The 19,303-nt window shown below is 36.4% G+C and overlaps 1 long non-coding RNA gene across 1 annotated transcript in view; it reads left to right on the forward strand.

Moving 5' to 3' along the window:
• Positions 1-6,925: 6,925 nt before the first annotated feature.
• LOC306653168 overlaps positions 6,926-19,303 on the forward strand; it is a 425,241-nt gene continuing 412,863 nt past the window's right edge. The window contains exon 1 of the long non-coding RNA XR_013761658.1: positions 6,926-7,008. This is a non-coding gene — a long non-coding RNA (uncharacterized lncRNA). The remainder of the gene's footprint in view (positions 7,009-19,303) is intronic.

Below are 19,303 nucleotides of genomic sequence, written 5' to 3' on the forward strand. Positions count from 1 at the left end.
TCTTTTTTTTTTTTTTTAATAACCCCAGGTATGTATTGTCTGTTAATATCTCAAATAATACCTTTTATTTATAGGTAGGCTATAGTGATTTTTAGAACAAAATTTCTTATTGTTAATTGACTGCATGCATATGTGTTTGATTTTTGGATTCCACTGAGCCTTTGGGTCCAATATCTTAGGACTTCTTCATTTAATCATTTTAACTTTAATTGATGAAATCAGTGTACTTATTTTTGGGGCACAATGCAATGGTTTGATACATATATACTTTGTGTGTTGATCAACTTAGAGTAGTTAGCATATCCATCATCTGAAACATTCATCATTTCTCTGTGATGAGAATATTCTAAATCTACTCTGCTAGTGATTCTGAAATATACAATATATTATTATTGACTATAGTAACTGTTCTATGCAGTAGAACACCCAGACTTACTACTCCCATCTAAATGTGACCATTGACCAGTCACGCCCATTCTCCCTTCTTCCCTCCTCCCAACTCAATAACTGCTATTCCATGCTTAATTTCTTTGAGTTCAACAATTTTAGGTTCTACATGTAAGTGAGATTGTATAGTATTTGTCTCTCTGTGCTTGAATTATTTTACTTAGCATAGTGTCTTTAGGTTCATCCATGTTGCTGCCAATGACAGGATTTCCTTCTTTTTCATGACTTTCTTAATTTTAGAAATGCAATTTTCTTGTTGTTGCAGCTATTGTTATTGTTGGTGATGATGCATGAGGCAGAAGGTAGATTTGTCTTTACAGTAGCTTTCTACCTATCTTTTCTGCATATATGTTCCTCCTGGTTAAATTTGTTTATTACTAAGGCTATCATTTTATAATAGAGGCAAGGAGGAAGGGTAATCATGGCTATACACTTAGGTGATTCTGTGACCAGTAATAACTATAAATGGACAGCCAACAATCATGGTCTGACAAAGACAAGGCAAACTGAGGACTCAGACTCAGTCATAAAGGTCTGCATCACCTTGGCAGATGAAAACCCAGCCCAGCTGAAGTGCTGGTTGCAGGTGAGGGGACTAGAAAACAGTGGAGGAGGGAAACCATGAGCTACACATGCATCACTGCGACCAGCTATAGTATTGAGTGCTAGAACTTAGTTTCCTAACCATCCGATGTATTTTTTGGTGACTGAAATTAACCACCCCTTAGAAGTGTCTTCCTTGTCAGGAGAGAAGTAATGTCATTTTATTTTTATTTTTATTTTTCCAGAAGAGGATGTGAGTGATTCTGAATGGTTTAAGAGACTGTGTTGGGTCAGTTTAAGCAGACCTCTGGGTTTGCACAGCAAAGATTTTCTGCTTGATGTTACAGATGAATCTCCAGGAATGTGGATCTGCACACTGTTACAGATCTTAAAGTAGTGGTGTTACCCTTCATGAGAGGGAGTCTCAGTGATCTCCATTGTTGCTTTTTGTTGGGGACAGCTGTTCTCAGGTTCCTGTGTTGCTCAGGGGCATGAAGTCACATCACCTTTTCTCATGCATCAGGCTAAGAGATCCCCTCTTTCTCTGGGTATTTGTTGATACTGAGGCACAGGGTGTGCAGTGGGACCTGCTGAGCATTCATGTGCAAAGAATCAATAGGTTGAGCTTAAGTAGCAGCTGGTGAGAAGGTGGGGAGTACCTAAGGTGGCAACTACCCTGGACTTGCCCTGCTTGTATCTTTGCTGTAAGCGCTACTAATGTTGCTACTAATCTTGGGGTCTGGTTTTCTGAAGATTATCTCTTTTGGTATAACTTGGAAGTGTGGGGGGATTTGGTGTCTCCTGGGGCAAACAAGATTGCCCCTTTGCCTTTCCACATCTCAGTGGGACTGTTAGGAGGAGCAGTAATTTGCACTTCCTTTTGGAAGGTGTCGTAGGAGATTGGGTACTCAACTTAAGTGGAAAGCTGAGACCCTCCTTCCTTTTCTGCCTCAGACTCACTTTTCCTTATTCCCGGCATTATGATCTGTAAAAGAATACTGGTATGTAAAGTTTGACCACAAACTTATTTGTAGAAAAGGGAGCAATAGCAGTGGCTTTTCAGACTCTTCAGTAATCGAGTAAGGGAATGGAGATGGCCAAGCTAACCACAGATCATACACAATATATTAGGTCTTTAGGTTAAAGTAACTCCATTTTGAAAAACAGCACCTGCCCACCCAGGTATAACCTTCCCAGTAAAGAGTCCCGATAACAAAAACCGCAGCAAAGATGTAACAGTCACAGGGCCAGACCGGTTATTTTTTAACTACTCCATTGTACATGACTGCATAGTTTAGAAGTTTTTCTGCAGGCTGCTGTTCCTTGCAGAGGGGCAGCCTGGCAGACTCTGTCAATAAACCTTTGCTTGAACTCACAGCTGTGTCTCTCATGGATATTTGTGCCAGTTACCCTAATACAATGCTGTACTGTACATTAACCACTTAATTCCCAGCCATCCAACAAGGACAATTACAACTGCCTCTGGAGGACATTTGTTAGTGCTCAGATGGAGAATCATGTCATGGAACCCTGTCTGAACTCCAAGAAGATATTTTTCTGAAGATCAAAACTTTAGTGAATGCAACCTAGTGATGCTTTTATTACTGACAAACTGACTGGAGGGACTAAGAATTACATAGAAGCAACACTTCAAGAATCACAAAGCATTTGTACAGAACATTAGGGCTTTGATATGTTTCTGAGTTATCGAATATAAGTTTTAGAGCTTTTCAAACTTCCTTGAATGAGGTGCTTCCTTCAAAATGCTATTCATTTTTCTGAAAATCTTATCTGAAGGTGCTTAAGAACTAATTGTAAGTGGAGAGTAGTGACGTAAGCTATTTTGATCTTTCTATCTTTGTTGGCAAAAACCCAGAAACAACAGTAATAAATTTTTACAGTGAAAAATTCTTACCTTTTTAGGGTCACTTAATAAGAACCAAGAAAATGAACATATAAAACCAAATGAGAAAAGATGGATTTAATTATATTCAAAATTGAGGTGTATCATATAATTTTTGATTTAAGAATTAAACTATTAAGGAAATACCTCATTTTGTAATTTGAATTTTCAAAGCCAATGGCAATTCAGACCACAGTGCATTTTGCATAGGGACATCCATTGGTAAAAACTGATTTTTCAATTTTTGTAATCCCTGTTCTATTAACTATTAAGGGGAAGCCCATCTTCAGACATCAAAGTATAGAGTAAGAATGTTTCCCAACATTGGATAAAACCTGATTGTCTTGTTATACAGGTTATTAAGTTTAAGCAAGTTAAGTTTCCAGTTTTGTTTTAGCTCAAACAAGGATATAAAATGAGTGAAAGTACATGTTTCTTTCTTTTCTTAAGAAAGAAAGAGGATCCAAGATGGCAAGAACAAAGACACATCATATCAAAATCTCTGGGACACTATGAAAGCAGTACGTAGAGGAAGATTTATTTCATGGAGTGCATTCAACAAAAGAAGAAAAAATCAACAAATAAACAACCTAACAATACAGCGCAAAGCCCTAGAAAAAGAAGAGCAGACAAACACCAAAACTAGTAGAAGACAAGAAATAGTTAAAATCACAGCTGAAATCAACAAAATTGAAACAAAAGAAACAATCGAAAAAATTGACAAAAAAGAGTTGGTTCTTTGAAAAAATAAACAAAATTGATAAACCCTTAGCTACACTAACAAACAGAAAGAGAGAGAAAACTCAAATTACTAAAATTCGGAATGAACAAGGAAATACAATACGAGTGAAATACAAAACATAATTAGAAGCTATTTTGAAAATCTATACTCCAACAAAACAGAAAACCTTGAAGACATCAACAAGTTTCTAGAGACTTATGAATTACCTAAACTGAACAAGGAAGACATACACAACTTAAATAAATCAATTTCAAGCAGTGAAATAGAAGAGGTCATCAAAAGCCTACCAACAAAGAAAAGTCCGGGACCAGATGGGTTCTCAGCCGACTTCTACAAAACCTTGAAAGAAGAGCTCATTCCGATATTACTCAAAGTATTCCATGAAATACAAGAGGAGGGAACCCTCCCAAATTCATTCTATGAAGCCAATATCACCCTGATACCTAAACCAGACAGAGACACATTGAGGAAAGAAAATTTCAGACCAATATCCTTAATGAACATCGATGCAAAAATTCTCAACAAAATTTTAGCAAATCGCATACAAAAATATATTAAAAAGATAGTGCACCACGATCAAGTGGGTTTTATCCAAGGGATGCAAGGTTGGTTCAACATCTGGAAATCAATAAATGTCATTCACCATATCAACAGACTTAAAGTTAAGAATCACATGATTATTTCAATAGATGCAGAAAAAGCATTTGATAAAATATAGCATCCCTTCATGCTCAAAACACTAGAAAAAATAGGGATAGTGGGAACATTCCTTAACATTGTAAAGGCCATCTGCGCTAAGCCCATGGCCAATATCATTCTAAATGGTGAAAAACTGAAAGCATTCCCCCTAAAAACTGGAACAAGGCAGGGATGCCTTCTTCCACCACTTCTATTCAACATTGTCCTTGAAACTCTAGCCAGAGCAATTAGACAAACCAAAGAGATTAAAGGGATACGAATAGGAAAAGAAGAACTCAAACTATCCCTGTTTGCTGATGACATGATTATATATTTAGAGGAACCCGGAAATTCCACCAGAAAACTTTTAGAACTCATAAGTAGCAGGTTACAAGATCAATGCTTATAACTCCAATGCATTTTTATACATAAGTGATGAATCTTCAGAAAGAGAAGTTAGGAAAACTACCCCATTCACAATAGCATCAAAAAAAAAAATACTTGGGAATCAATCTCACAAAAGAGGTGAAAGACCTCTACAATGAGAACTACAGAACACTAAAGAAAGAAATTAAAGAAAATATTAGAAGATGGAAAGATCTCCCATGTTCTTGGATAGGCAGAATTAATATTGTCAAAATGGCCATACTACCAAAAGTGCTATACAGATTCAATGCAATTCCAATTAAAATCCCAATGATGTACCTTTCAGAAATAGAGCAAGCAATTATGAAATTCATCTGGAAGAATAAGAAACCCAGAATAGCTAAAGCAATCCTCAGTAGAAAGAGTGAAGCAGGGGGTATCGCAATACCAGATCTTCAACTCTATTACAAAGCAATAGTAACAAAAACGGCATGGTATTGGTACCAAAATAGACAGGTAGATCAATGGTACAGAATAGAGGACATGGACACAAACTCAAATAAATACAATTTTCTCATTCTAGACAAAGGGGCCAAAAATATGCAATGGAAAAAAGATAGCCTCTTCAACAAATGGTGCTGGGAAAACTGGAAATCCATATGCAATAGAATGAAATTAAACCCCTATCTCTCACCCTGCACAAAACTCAACTCAAAATGGATCAAGGACCTTGGAATCAGACCAGAGACCCCTCATCTTATAGAAGAAAACGTAGCTCCAAATCTTCAACATGTCACCTTAGGATCAGACTTCCTTAACAGGACTCCCATAGCACAGAAATAAAAGGAAGAATCAACAACTGGGATAGATTCAAACTAAAGAGCTTTCTCTCAGCAAACTATCAGAATGTGAAAAGAGATCCTACAGAGTGGGAGAAAATCTTTGCCACTCATACTTCAGATAGAGCACTAATTTCCAGAATCTATAAAGAACTCAAAAAACTCTACACCAAGAATACAAATAATCCAATCAACAAATGGGCTAAGGAAATGAACAGACACTTCACAGAAGAAGATCTACAAACAATCAACAGATATATGAAAAAATGTTCAATATCTCTAGTAATAAGAGAAATGCAAATCAAAACTACCCTAAGATTTCATCTCACCCCAATTAAAATGGTGATTATCAAGAACACAAGCAACAATAGGTGTTGGCGAGGACGTGGGGAAAAAGGCACACATTGCTGGTGGGGTTGCAAATTAGTGCAGCCACTCTGGAAAGCAGTGTGGAGATTCCTTAGAAAGCTTGGAATGGAACCACCATTTGACCCAGCTATCCCCTCGTTGGCCTATACCCAAAGGACTTAAAATCAGCATACTACAGAGATACAGCCACATCAATGTTCATAGCTGCTCAATTCACAATAGCCCAATTGTGGAACCAACCTAGATGTCCTTCAATTGATGAATGAATAAAGAAACTGTGGTACATATATACAATGGAATATTATTCAGCCATAAAGAATGATAAAATTATGGCATTTGTAGGCAAGTGGATGAAATTGGAGAATATCATGCTAAGTGAGAAAAGCCAGTCTCAAAAAACCAAAGTAGGAATGATCTCACTCATAATCGGATGATGACACATAATGGGGGATGGGGGTAAGAATGGAGGAAGGAAGGACTGTATAGAGGGAAAAGAGGGGTGGGAGGGGTGGGGGGAAGGGAAAAATAACAGTTGCATCAAACAACATTACCCTATGTAAATGTATGATTACACAAATGCTATGCCTTTACTCCATGTACAAACAGAGAAACAACATGTATCCCATTTGTTTACAATAAAAAAAAAGAAAAAAAAAGAAAGAAAGACACACATACACAATTGCCATGTTCATGAACACTATTTCGATGTTCTAAGAATGATAAAGGAGGCAGCCTCTATCAATTAACTGAACAGTTTCACTAAGGGTAAATGACCTTGAAGAAACATTTATAGTGCTTAGGAACTTTATTTTGTAGCTATGAATTTGGGTCCAGGGAATATGAAAATATTTGTTTTCTATGTCTGTGTAACAAATTACCAGTGACACAAACTTGTTTTACATTTCTGTAGGTCAGAAACTCAGTTGGGTTCAGCTAGGTTCCAGGTATATAAGATCTAGAACAAGGATCTGGCACTCTGGGCTTTTATCTAGATAGAAATGCTAAGGAAGAATCTGCTTCCAGTTCCTTATGGTTGCAGGTCCGAGGTCCCTGTTTCCTTGCTGTCTGTCACTGTATGCCCTGAGCTCCTTGAGTTTCTCTTCCATCAAAGAAGCAACTGTGTAAGTCCTCCTCATGCTTTAAATACCTCAGACTTTCTTTTTTACCTTCTTCTCTGCCATTAGCCAGATAAATCTCTTTGCTTTTAAAGGTTCATGTGATTAGATCAGGCCCACTTGGATGATCTCTCAGTTTTAAGGCAAACTATAAAATGTAACATGACATTCTCATCAGCAGGTTCTAGTGATTAGATTGTGGAATCTTGGGGGTCATTCACAGAAATCCTGCTGACTGCAGTGCTTTTGTAATCTTGGAGAGGTAGGCAAGTGTTGCAAAAGATTAATTTAAAATTTACCTCCTGTCTTTGTATCTTTGCTTTTCTTCTCTTTCACTGAGATTGCCTGCCTTTTTCCTGTTGCCCTCAGAGTAGAGGTGTGGTTAGAAGGAGAGCAGAATTTGTCAATTTTTCTTTCTGGCGTTTGCTTTGAAGATTTAAGCCTACGGAAGCCATCTATTGCCAGCTGTAAAAATTAGTTGTCCCCAGAAAGAAAGGAATCAGAGGTCCCCAATGAAAGGAACAGGTGAATGTGATAAGAGCAGAGAGGTGTGGTCCTTAGGCAGTGCAGCTGGGGAGGAGCCTGGTCCTGAGTTGGAACTGCTGCTAGATCAATAGGCAAAGAGGTTCATCATCAGCTGAAGGATTGGCCCGATTGTGCCACAGAAACACCTGCCAGTCACAAATGTCAAGAAAATTTAAGGACTGATGCTAGTGACCCTCCTGTGTTTGTACATGAGACTTTACCCCTTTTCTGTGACAAGGAGAAATCAAGTGCTAGTGACACCGCCGTTTACCTTAACGAGTTCTGCTTCCTCAGGTGTTGAAGTATAACAACCACAGAACCATGCCAAGGTAAGCATATATTAAGAAAATTTTATTTAAAAGTAGTAACAGACTTCTCCCAGGAGGGAGAAGGGGGCCATGACTGATGTTCTAGAATCTCAAGCAATGAGTGCACCCTACATCTTTTATAGATTAGGGTCTTTGTTCTGTTTTCTTCCCCCTTATCTCTCCTTCCTGCCTATATGACTAAGCCCAGGAGTTGCTGGTGGCATAGCAAAAAAAGGTGAGCAGCAGATGGAGGGGAAGGGCCAAATGGAGATTCAGGTAGGGGCCCAGGGACATTAATTAGCAATTCCCTGCCTGCAGTATTTTGGGAGGGGTAGTTAGGCAGGGAACCTTGGTAATCAAAAGGGCTCTGGAGACACTGACATTCCAATCTCCCAGGGGCAGCCTTCAACTTTGCAGACTCTGATGGCCTCCATTCCTTGATTTGACCAGATTCCCTTTCCTACCCTAACTACCTGTCCTCAATTCTGGTTTCACTAGCTGGTTGGTTGGTCAACAGAATTTTCAAAGCAAATGAGATAAAGACTTAGATTTGTTGCTCCAGAAAGGTTGGTTGGTGCAGAAACCACTGATTTTGAGCTCTATCCTGCAATACTGGTTTGGTGCTATCTCTTTAAACTTATCTCATGGGCCAAGGATGAAAGGTGAATGAGTATTTGGGGATTCTGGTACAAAAATAAAAGTAGTTGTAGTACCTACAGATACAAGTAGTTGTATTTACTAGAACATGCTCACTGGTTCTAATTTTGGCCTTTGTAATCCCATCAATCCTGTAGTAGTCAGAGTAGGCTAAGTTATTCTGCAGTAACAAAACCTCACACATCTTGGTAGATTACAGGAAAAGATTGCTCGCTCGCTTGCTTCCTCGCTCCCTTCCTCTATCCCTCTTCCCCTTCCCTTCCCTTCCTTATCTTCTGTTTTCTTCTATTAAACCCAGAACCTTGCTCAGGCTAAACATACGATCTACCACTGAACTATACCCCAGCCTCACACATTTCTCTCTTGATCCTACTACTCATTTATCCTTAGTCAACTGGGACTCTGCACTCTGTCAGCATCATTACAGTATCTGGACTGGAGAAACTGCACTCATCTGGAGCATGCCAATCTCATGATAGGGCACAAGAGGTAGTGATACTTAAAACCTCTCTTTGGAAGTGGTTCATCTAGTGGCTTCCATTTTATTGTGAAAGTAAGACATATAGTCAAGGATGGCGTCCATGGGGTGGATATATACAATACTCTCACAGGGACAAGTGTAATTATATTTCTTTAAATGCAATCTACTATGTGTCCTTCCCCTCAAATCTACTCATTTTTATTGCTAAAGCATTCTCTGCAGTGGTTTTTCTATTCCAAATTAAAATTGGAAAGAACTCTGGAAAGAAAATTCTTATTTTTTCTAATACATGATATCATACATTTGTTTTAGAATTTTTTTTTTTTTTTTTTTTAACTATTTGGATTTTAAAACATACCAAATAGGGGCTGGGAATGTAGCTCAGTGGCAGAGCACTTGTGAGGCACTGGGTTTGATCCTTAGCACTGCATAAAAATAAACAAATAAAATAAAGGCATTCTGTCCATCTACAACTCAAAACAAACAAACAAACAAACAAACAAACAAACAAACAAAAAAACACCAAGTAGAGTATTTCTGGGTCCTGTCAGTTTTTCTTTGGAACATTTTTGGATGCTCCCTTTCCTGGAAGATGTCAATGATGCTGATGCTGACTGGACGGGATGCTGGTACAGATTTAAAGAGTGCAGTAGCTGGAGGCTCTGCCTCACGTCTGTCTCCTTTCACAGTTTATTAAGTAAGCAGCATGAACATGGGCTCTGTGAGATTCAGTCTTAGGAAATAAGATGGAGTTCATTGGTCCCTGTCGAGGTTAATGAGCTCATAACTTTTTTATTCTTTTTGTTTTACTTTGTTTATAATATCTTTGCAATCAATGATTCACATAATTGCACATACATTAAATATTAATTTCAACTCAGAAATCTTGGGATACGCAATAACTGTGTACATATCGGAGAGGAAATTTGCCTCAGAAGGAATTATTTCGGCTCTGAGATACTAGGAAATGAATATGAAGAACCACAGAAAAAGTACAGATTTGAATTAAGAAATGGACTAATACTTTGATTTAAGGGCCCGAAGAACTTACTTTATATTGGATATCAAAAGTCATTTGATAACGAATTTGGGGTATTATTTGAGGCTCATTCAGGCTTTTTACTATTTATATTCTCTTGCCTCATCATAGGTTTGGTAACTCACATGGTTTTTGATGTCCAGCATTTTCTTTCTTCTTTCTTTCCTTTCTTTCTTTCTTTCTTTCTTTCTTTCTTTCTTTCTTTCTTTCTTTCTTTCTTTCTTTCTTTCTTTCTTTCTTTCTTTCTTTCTTTCTCTTTCAAATTTATTCTAATTAGTTATACATGACAGTAGAATGCACTTTGATGCATCATACATAGATTGTGTATAATTTCTCATTCTTCTGGTGGTTCATGATGTGGAATCCCACCAGTTGTGTGGTAATAGGATGATAATGTCTGATTCATTCAACTATTCTTCCTACCCCCAGGCCCTTCATTGAAATGGCTACCCAAATGGATCCAGCAGCTTAAAGACAGAAATAAGTACAGCGCATTTTCAAAAATTTATGACAAAAATGTTTTTTAAGAATTGAGTAAGTAATAAATAATTGATAATTTTATTTTCTTTAAATAGAAAATTCAGTCTCAGTTCCCTCAACTGATGAGGTAGCACCAGAATCTGAGAGTCTAGTAATTAGTAGAAAATGGGAGAAGATAATGGTCACATTTTCCAAGCTCATTATGGAGTTTTAAAAATTTATAGCCTTTTGTTTGTGAGCATCATATAGTGCACTGGTGGCTTTGAATTTCTGGGAGACTGTGGGCAAGGAACTCATGTCGGGGTACATTATACAGCCATGTTTTGTCCTTTCTGGGAGTGTGCCTTCCGGAAGCACTGTGGATCTGACTCTCATCCTCTCCTTTCCTACTCTTATCTCTCATATGGCTTTCCTTTATTTTTGGTCTTGTGAAAATTGCTGGCCCTCTTTAGTTGTTTAAGAGAAAATCTCTCTCTCTCTCTCTCTCTCTCTCTCTCTCTCTCTCTCATTTTTGCCTTCAGATGCAGCATTCTCTCTGTGCAGAGGGGAGTTGGCACCAAGGCTGCTGTGTTCACGTGACCTGCATTTCACTAACTCCCTGAGTGTAACTATGATGTCTCAGATGTACATTATAGGTTTGGTTCTTCTTTTTTCAACTAGCGAGTGACTCTACTTTGTGATTTGATAAATATTTCTTGTAAGTGTCTCAGAGGAAACTATGCTAGCAATCTTATGTCACTTGATTCCACACCAACACATGAATCAAACAGCATGTCTTGCTTTTATTTGAGCTCTGATGAAGCCAGGATGTCTGTCTGCATTCCAACAGATGTTCTGCCTTTGTTGATTCAGCTTTCATGATTCTTTCTCTTTTGACAGCCTACTCCTGGAATAACAGAATTCAGGGAGTTTCCCAGTGCTTAAGTGTTTTTGTTGTTGTCAGTCATTAACCAATTAGTTCCTTGATCTTATCTCGATTTTGTATACCCTCTAAGGTTTGTGTGTCTTAATAGAAATTATCTTGGTGCTGTATCAAGTACTTTTTTTTTTTTTTTTTCGTGTGTATGTGTCTCTGGCAGGCTGCAGTAATGATTAGTATTATGTGATTTTTGAGGTTTTGAAAATGACAGTTAATGGTGGTGCATTTATCAGGCCCAAGACTGGATAAATAAGACTATTTATCCAAGTGCACATTATCATGAGCCCAGTAGTACTAGTGACAGGGAGGTTAGAAGGGCATAATGAGGCTTGTGCTTCTGTGTAAAATGTGGGAAGTTGATAAGATGCTGCTTCTATAAGGCACTGGGAAATTAAATTTCTGAATGATACTAGCATCACTAGGAAGTAAGTCTCTACCACAGACCAGTATCTGAGGGTAGGAGGGTAAACAGTGTATTTTTTTTACAATCAGTAAAATATAACACAAGTTATGAAGATGAGATTTATCACATCCTTCAATTATGAATGAAGTCAACAAGCCAGTGTATTGATAGCTCCTGTGACTTTGTCATCAATATAACCCACAGGTGTCTTTATATTGTATTGTATGCTGCCTCCTCTTATGATGTAATGTGCTATAAAAGAAGCACACATATTACTTTATGACAGTAAAAATTTTGACATTTGTATTTTATTGGTTTTCTTTATAATGATATGTATTTATTTCATATATTAAAAAAAAAAAAAAAAAACATTATTCCAAGCAGAGGCCTATGACATGAAAGATTAGGAGCCTCTAGTTTCCATAGAAGCCCTGGATCTTGCCAGGCCACCACCAGACTCCTTTTCCTATCCTCTCTCTTTTCCTTATTCTTCACCACTATCCAGGATGTTCCTTCCAAAGCTGTGCCTTGCCTGCCTGCCCTGCATATAAACACACACTTTCTTTAGTCCTGATTCACTGTTCTAATTTTCAGATTTGCAAATGTGATTTGAAATAGAAAAACGAAGCAAGTAAAATAATATAAGGCTCAAAAGGTTGGGATGACATAATCTCTGAGCTCCAGAGAATGCTCAGTAATAATTGACAAATTATAATGCAGATCAGAATATCTAGTATGTGTATTCAATTGTAACCACCTTTCAACTTTATAGCTATCTGAAAACCCTTCTAAGAGATAGCTCCTTGAGGATGGGGCATATGATTTGCTCACCATCACATTTATTGCAAAAATCCTGGCATTTAGGAGACATTCAATTGATGTTTCTTAAATTGAATTCTAAATGAGAAATAAATGCAGTTTTGTAGAAAAACTGAGAGTATGCTTGTTGCTTTGAGTACTGCATTAGTGGCTAACATTTTCTGGATGTTACTAATACCCATTTTTTAAAAAATAACAATGTAGTCATTAGAAACATGTAAAACAAAATGTACTTCTATAGAGAAAACAACAGTGACCTACAAATAAATATGATTGTACAGCTATGTTGGAACCTTATTGAGCCTATCATAGTTATGACATTCACTGAAATAAATTGATCCTGTACTAGATTGACAGCTGTTCTGAGGCAGCAGCTGCTTTTCCCAGAGTAATTACAGATATTGTTTTTAGTGTACAATGTCAGAACACAATTTTATTGATATGACTGACATGATATCACCTTTGGAACTAAATGGATACCATCAGATTTAAGATGGCATGCTTCTCTTTCTCAAGCCTCTTTTAGCTGTGTATTATATTAACTCCAATATGAATAAATTTAAGGGATGTCAATAAAAATAGAAAGTTTTGTAGTGTAAAACTCATGGATATTTAAAAGAAGCAATGATACTTGTAACAGTGATTTTTAAGCATTACCTGTTTGCTGGTGAAAAAAATATATTTTTTCCAAGATATATATATATATATATATATATATATATTTAATTTATTTATTTATTTGTTTATTTATTGGTATATATATATTTATTGGTACCAGGGATTGAACCCAGGGGCACTCAACCATTGAGACACATCCCCAGCCCTTTTTTATATTTTATTTAGAGACAGTGTCACTGAGTTGCTTAGGGCCTTGCTAAATTATTGAGGCTGTCTTTGAACTCTCAATTCTCCTGCCTCAGCCTCCCAAGCCACTGGGATTATAGGGTACACCATGGCACCTAACCCAATAAAATTTAGAAACAGGACAAGCAGCAAATCTTGGTTAAAATGATGCTTCGACTTTGGTGAAAAATATATTGACAAAAGATAAGAGTATTTCTCTCTATGCCACCATCTTGATCTTCATTTCCTCCTTCTTCATTTCCTCTTCCTCCTCTTCTTCCCCTTCCTCCTTTTTTTCCTCTTGTTTGTATATGGCAGGGGGTGGGTGGGTACTGGGGGTTGAACCTGAGGCAAGTGTTCTACCTCTGACTATATCTCTATCCCAATTTTCATTGCACTTATATACTTCTAGACTTCTCAGATACTATATATTTGTTTATTATATTTTTTTTTACTATCTGTCTCTACTTAGAAAAAAGGTCTCCTTCAGGGAAAATTTGGTTAACTGATGCTTGACACTGAGTGCCTACTTAATAGATACTTGTTGAGTAAATGAGTGATTGTTTTATATATATATATATATATATATATATATATATAGTTACATATATATATGTCATGTGTGTTTTTGTCAAGTCTAGTTTTATAGTATATTCACATCTCCTTATGGTCAGTTATATCCTGGTAGCTTAACATCACTTCCAGGTATGTTTGAATAACTGTAATTGATAACTATAGACTTTAAATTTACAAAACTTTGTAATGCTATTAATACTGATGGATGCCTACAGTAACAGGGAATTTTCCACCACTTGTTTGGGATCTAATCACTAGTGGTTACATAATTGTGTCACTATCCTAATTATTTTGAAAATTAGTGGTGTTAATGTTAATATTCATCTCCCATTTCCTACAGCAATGTGAAATGTGAACCAGACAATATGTATTAAAAGGTCAGGCCTTTTAAGAAAATAGTCAAGAACTAATTCCAAGAAATTGGCATTGGAGTAGCTGAGCAGAGATTATCAACCACTGTAGAAATTTAGGAACTGAGTACTGATGGTTAATTAAATAACACAAAAGAAGTTTGTGAAATGGAGTTTTGCTTTTTTGCCTTCTAAAGGTTAGTGGCTTTGACTTAATCTCTTTTTCTTGATTTTTATGAATTCTTTTAATTCCAATACTAATTTCAAATTTATGTTTAAAAATTTAATTTCTCAGCTCTGAATGCCTCTAATTATTGACAAAAAAAGAAAAATTTGTTTTTAGACTAGAGTATAAAAGTTTCAAGGAACTGTTTCTTGACACAGAGAGATGTTGTTGTAAATGAAATATGGGCCAGATAATCATGAAGAGTATGAATCATGAGTGCATTGACTCCTGGTTACTTGGAGAGTAGACACTAATTACATAATCCTCCGAAAAGACATGTGATTTCCTTAGACTTCAGAACAATAAGGGATTTACTTGATTGTTTGAAAAATCTTTGCTATTAGGAATGAGATAAAAATAAAGTATTGTTCTTTCTTCCTGGTAATAAAACAAGAAGCTAAGAGGTAAAGTGTTTAGACAAGTGCCATTAATTATATTATTAATAAATCCAAGAGCAGAGTTAACTGAATTCAACAGCAACAAAGAATTGTGGTTAAAAAAATTGTGTGTGCCAACATGCCTGCTTTTTTTTTCTTTCTTGCCCATGTGCCAGTGATGATAAAGAAAATAAATGAGCAAGGGAAGCAAGAGACATCTTTGATCCGGTTGAAATCTGACCAGTTTGAAAGGAGTTTTGGAAATGGAATGAAGAGAATGAGTGTGCTAGTGGTTCTAGGTGTATCACTAGCATTTTCTACTTCATAATTATGCTCTAACTCATTTGATCCTAAAAATAACCCTGTGAAATCAGTATGATTATCATCTGCATTTTCTGTCTGAGAATGTGATGTTCAGAGGTAAGAAACTGAATTAAGCTCGTTTTGTTAGTACATAGGACCTGAGTCCAAATTCCCTGATTGCAAATTCCATGTATTTTCTATTACATTATGCAGCAGCTCCTAATTTCAAGCATCTGGGGGATAAAATCATCCTCCTAGACCCCCTAGAAGGACAGCCCTGATCCTCATGATTCTGGATCTTACACATCCTTGGATTTCATTACCAGTTTTGCCCTGAATGTTATTTTGGTGTCTGAGAAGATTATTTTACTGGTTTAAGCTTAAACATGGATCTACATTTAAGGATTTCAGAGCTTAATAACTTTAGTAGGAAAACAAGCAGCTGAGAGGATCTTTGGAATGAGGTCAACACCATAGATGAATGAGGTGTAGTCCACAAAGTCTCATTGACACACATATTCACTATATGAAATTCCAATAATATGTAGGTTTAATGTAGTGTGATTCTTCTTTTCACCTACCATCTCTAGGGTATTGAAAGAGAAACTCTTATCTCTGAGTAGTAAGAGAAGTAGCTTCCTACATGTTCTCAATCTTGACCCACCCAGTCTTCCTCTAATCTCTTGGCTTCTCAGTCCACATTGGTCTGGCTATTTTGCATTGGTGCTCACAGGCTCTCCTTACTGACCAGTCCTGAGCACACAGGATGCTTGCTGTCTTTCAAGAGGCCTGGGTCATACTTCCATCTGATTGACTATTGCTTCTGCGATTTTAAGCAGGAAAAGGATTTCGGTCCTTGACCAGAAAACTTTTGCCCATTATCTGAAACCTACCTAGAACTGGCCTATATGTAGCCTTCTACTAAAAGCATTGCCACATAATTTTATTATCCAAAGAGATCTCTTTGATGGGACACTAATAATAATCATACCAGGATAATATGTATAAACAGGGTTGCCTTAGGCAAAGCAGGACTGGAGCCATGCTATCAATAAAGAACTCTTACCTGAATAAATGAAAATAATGCCCTTTACTTCCTATTAAAGTTCTGGGACTAAAATTCAAGAAATCAAGTACATACTGTTCTGGGGTCCTGAGCATGGATGGCTCACCCATCAGGGCTTCAGTTTAGCCATTTTGTATCTTCTTTCAGGTAGGGAACAAAGGAAAGTTCAAAGTATTTTAACTGCCAACTTTTACAATTACTTAAAAGGTGAATTCTAGTAATTATGCAGAACAGAAATGGAAAGGGTCATATTTGGAAACACTTTTCTATTATTATTGTACTCTAGGTAGAGGTTCCTTTGAGGCTTTGAAGAGAAGGTTAATGGTGTTTTGCTATAAACAGATAAGCACCTGCATACTTGTGAAGGATGTTTTGCTAAACTTTCATATTCTTTTGTATTGTGTATAATTCAGTGATAAAAGGCAAAAGTCCAGCAACACATATGTAACTCCATTCTTATGATCTATTCAGACATGAAAATTTTTAGACTAGACAACCATAATGCTCCTCTGTTCTCTGATTGGAAGCTGTGATGGAATTATACTTTTATGCAAATAAAAAGCCATTAACTTTGGAAAAGATACGTAATGAATCCCTTCTGGGGTTCCAGGAAGGCTGTTGAATTCAAATGTATTTTGAATGCTATAAATGATATTGATGTGAGAGGAGATGAACTATGTTCAGGAGAACAGCTCTGGAATTCCTATCGACTTGGAATAAACCACCACCCTGATTCTTTACATCATTTGTGAAATATTAACCTTTCTGAATTTCTGCATGTTTGAGAAGCAAACATTTCTTTAAAGAAAAAGTTTCACTGAAGATAAACATACCACCTTCATGTGGAACAAAGGTCTGATTTATGTAGCTTTCAAAGTTTTTAAACATGAGCTTGACCTTCAGGTCCTTTCATGCTATTTTATGCTCAGATTGTTATCAACAGCTTTGGAATACATAAAAATAAGGATATTCTGGGCTATCTTATTTATATTTTCTAAAGAATTGGATATGTTGAAAATCCTATTTTTGAAATTAAAACACCAATGGGAAGTTGACTATTAAGCAGTTTTGTATTTGATATCAATATCAAATTATTAAGAAAGATCATATAATAATGTGCAGACTGATTCCTTACTAATGTACATTTGAGAGTAGATCCATAATGGCTCTTGTCTATAAAAGAACTTAGCCATCAGAGGCTACTGTGATATTAAATACATAATTTTAATCGTGTTCTTCAAGTATTTTAGTGAAGTGATGGAAAATATGTGATAAGCTTCTAAATTCAATCATTATAATTGAGCCCATAGATATATAGTTAATACCAAACATGCTGAAACAATAGAAAGATAAACAAGAAATGAGACATATATTAAAAGATAGGAAAATTAGAAAGGATTGCACCATTTCAAGAAACAAAAAGAACACTCAACATTCTATTTTAATTTAGCAGTGGTAGTTGGGGAATCATGAGGAATAGTGGGGATCATATTAAGAAATACTTTGGTTGTAGACTAGATTGAACTTGATGAGAACATGTTCTCTGGTAAGGCAGAAGGGAAGTTTAAAAATGCCTCCACATTTTCCAATTTATGTTAAGAGCGTGGGGATACTATGGAAGAAGAGCATGGAAAAGGAAGAGGAGGAAGGGGCTCATGTGTAGGGTGACAAGGTTTGCACAGTGATGGAAGTCAGATCACCTTACTGCAGAAAGGGATTGTAGTGTGTGATTTTAAACCAGAATATCAAGGAAAGAAAGGGATAAAGAATACTGTAAATGCAAACAGCTTTGGAGAGGACAAATTGTGAGAAGGAGCCACCAGAGAAAGGGGTTTTACTTTGTTCCTCTGTAGAACATTCATACACGATGATGTTCAAAATGACAACGAAGTAAAAGTATACATTTACAAGCACGTTCTTCAAGTGGATAGCACCTTAAAAACAAATTAGATGTTTTATGTCAACACAACAGTGATATACATGTATACTCATTGGCTCTTTTTGGTCTTGTTTAGCATTGGTAAGAAAGGAGAAAATTCTTTGTCATTTTGCAGGACAGGTATATAACTTTTTCTGGTTGAACATAAAAATATATTTTTATTTCTAAATATAAGAAAAACAAGAAAAGCATAATAATAATAATAGCTAGCACTGACAACTTACTAAATTGAGCATTTTGCTAATTGAGAGGTCTCGTTTCATTCGATCCTCAAAACAATAGTTAAGAATAATTGTCCTAAAGAATAGGCATTCATATTTAGGCTAGTGTAATTTTTCCTACTAATATATTATTCACATACATTTCATAATGTAAGTAGAAAAAGTTCACCCTTGGGAAGTTAAAAGCAATGTACCAAATTTTGGAAGGGATGCCTATAACATAAAAAGTCATCATTTATAATTGGTTTTAAGGAATTAGAGAAGGAACAGTTCATGCCTAAATACAGTAACAGGATGTTAGTTTTTCCATTGAATTATTTATAAATCTTAGTTTATTATGTCATGTAACAGGTAGGAAAGAAATCTGATATAAAGAAATGTGTTTTTATATTTTCATGTGTATTCACATTCAATGCACACATGTGATGGAGAAATTGGGTACTGCATATTCAAAAGGTGAATTCAGTGCCAACTCTGATGGGTCTGTCTGCTGTGCACTAGCAGCTAAGTTGGAAATGGGGTGAAAGTCTTAAAAGAGGGATTAAAAGTCCCATGGATTGCACTTGCATTATTGTGTAATACTCTGTTGAGGAATAACAGGTCAACACCACAGACAGCATAATGCCAACCAGTGGTGTGGTGAAGGTCAGTAATGGGCCTGCCCAGAGGCCCAGCAGAAAGCCACTACTGAAAGCCCTAGGATTGTGGAGAGCCCAGATTATAAATTATATCCTTTTAATCTTTTTCCATGATTCTCTAAAGCCGCTTA

Source organism: Sciurus vulgaris (genome assembly GCF_902686455.1).
Source record: "Sciurus vulgaris genome assembly, chromosome: 2".
Lineage (NCBI taxonomy): Eukaryota > Metazoa > Chordata > Mammalia > Rodentia > Sciuridae > Sciurus > Sciurus vulgaris.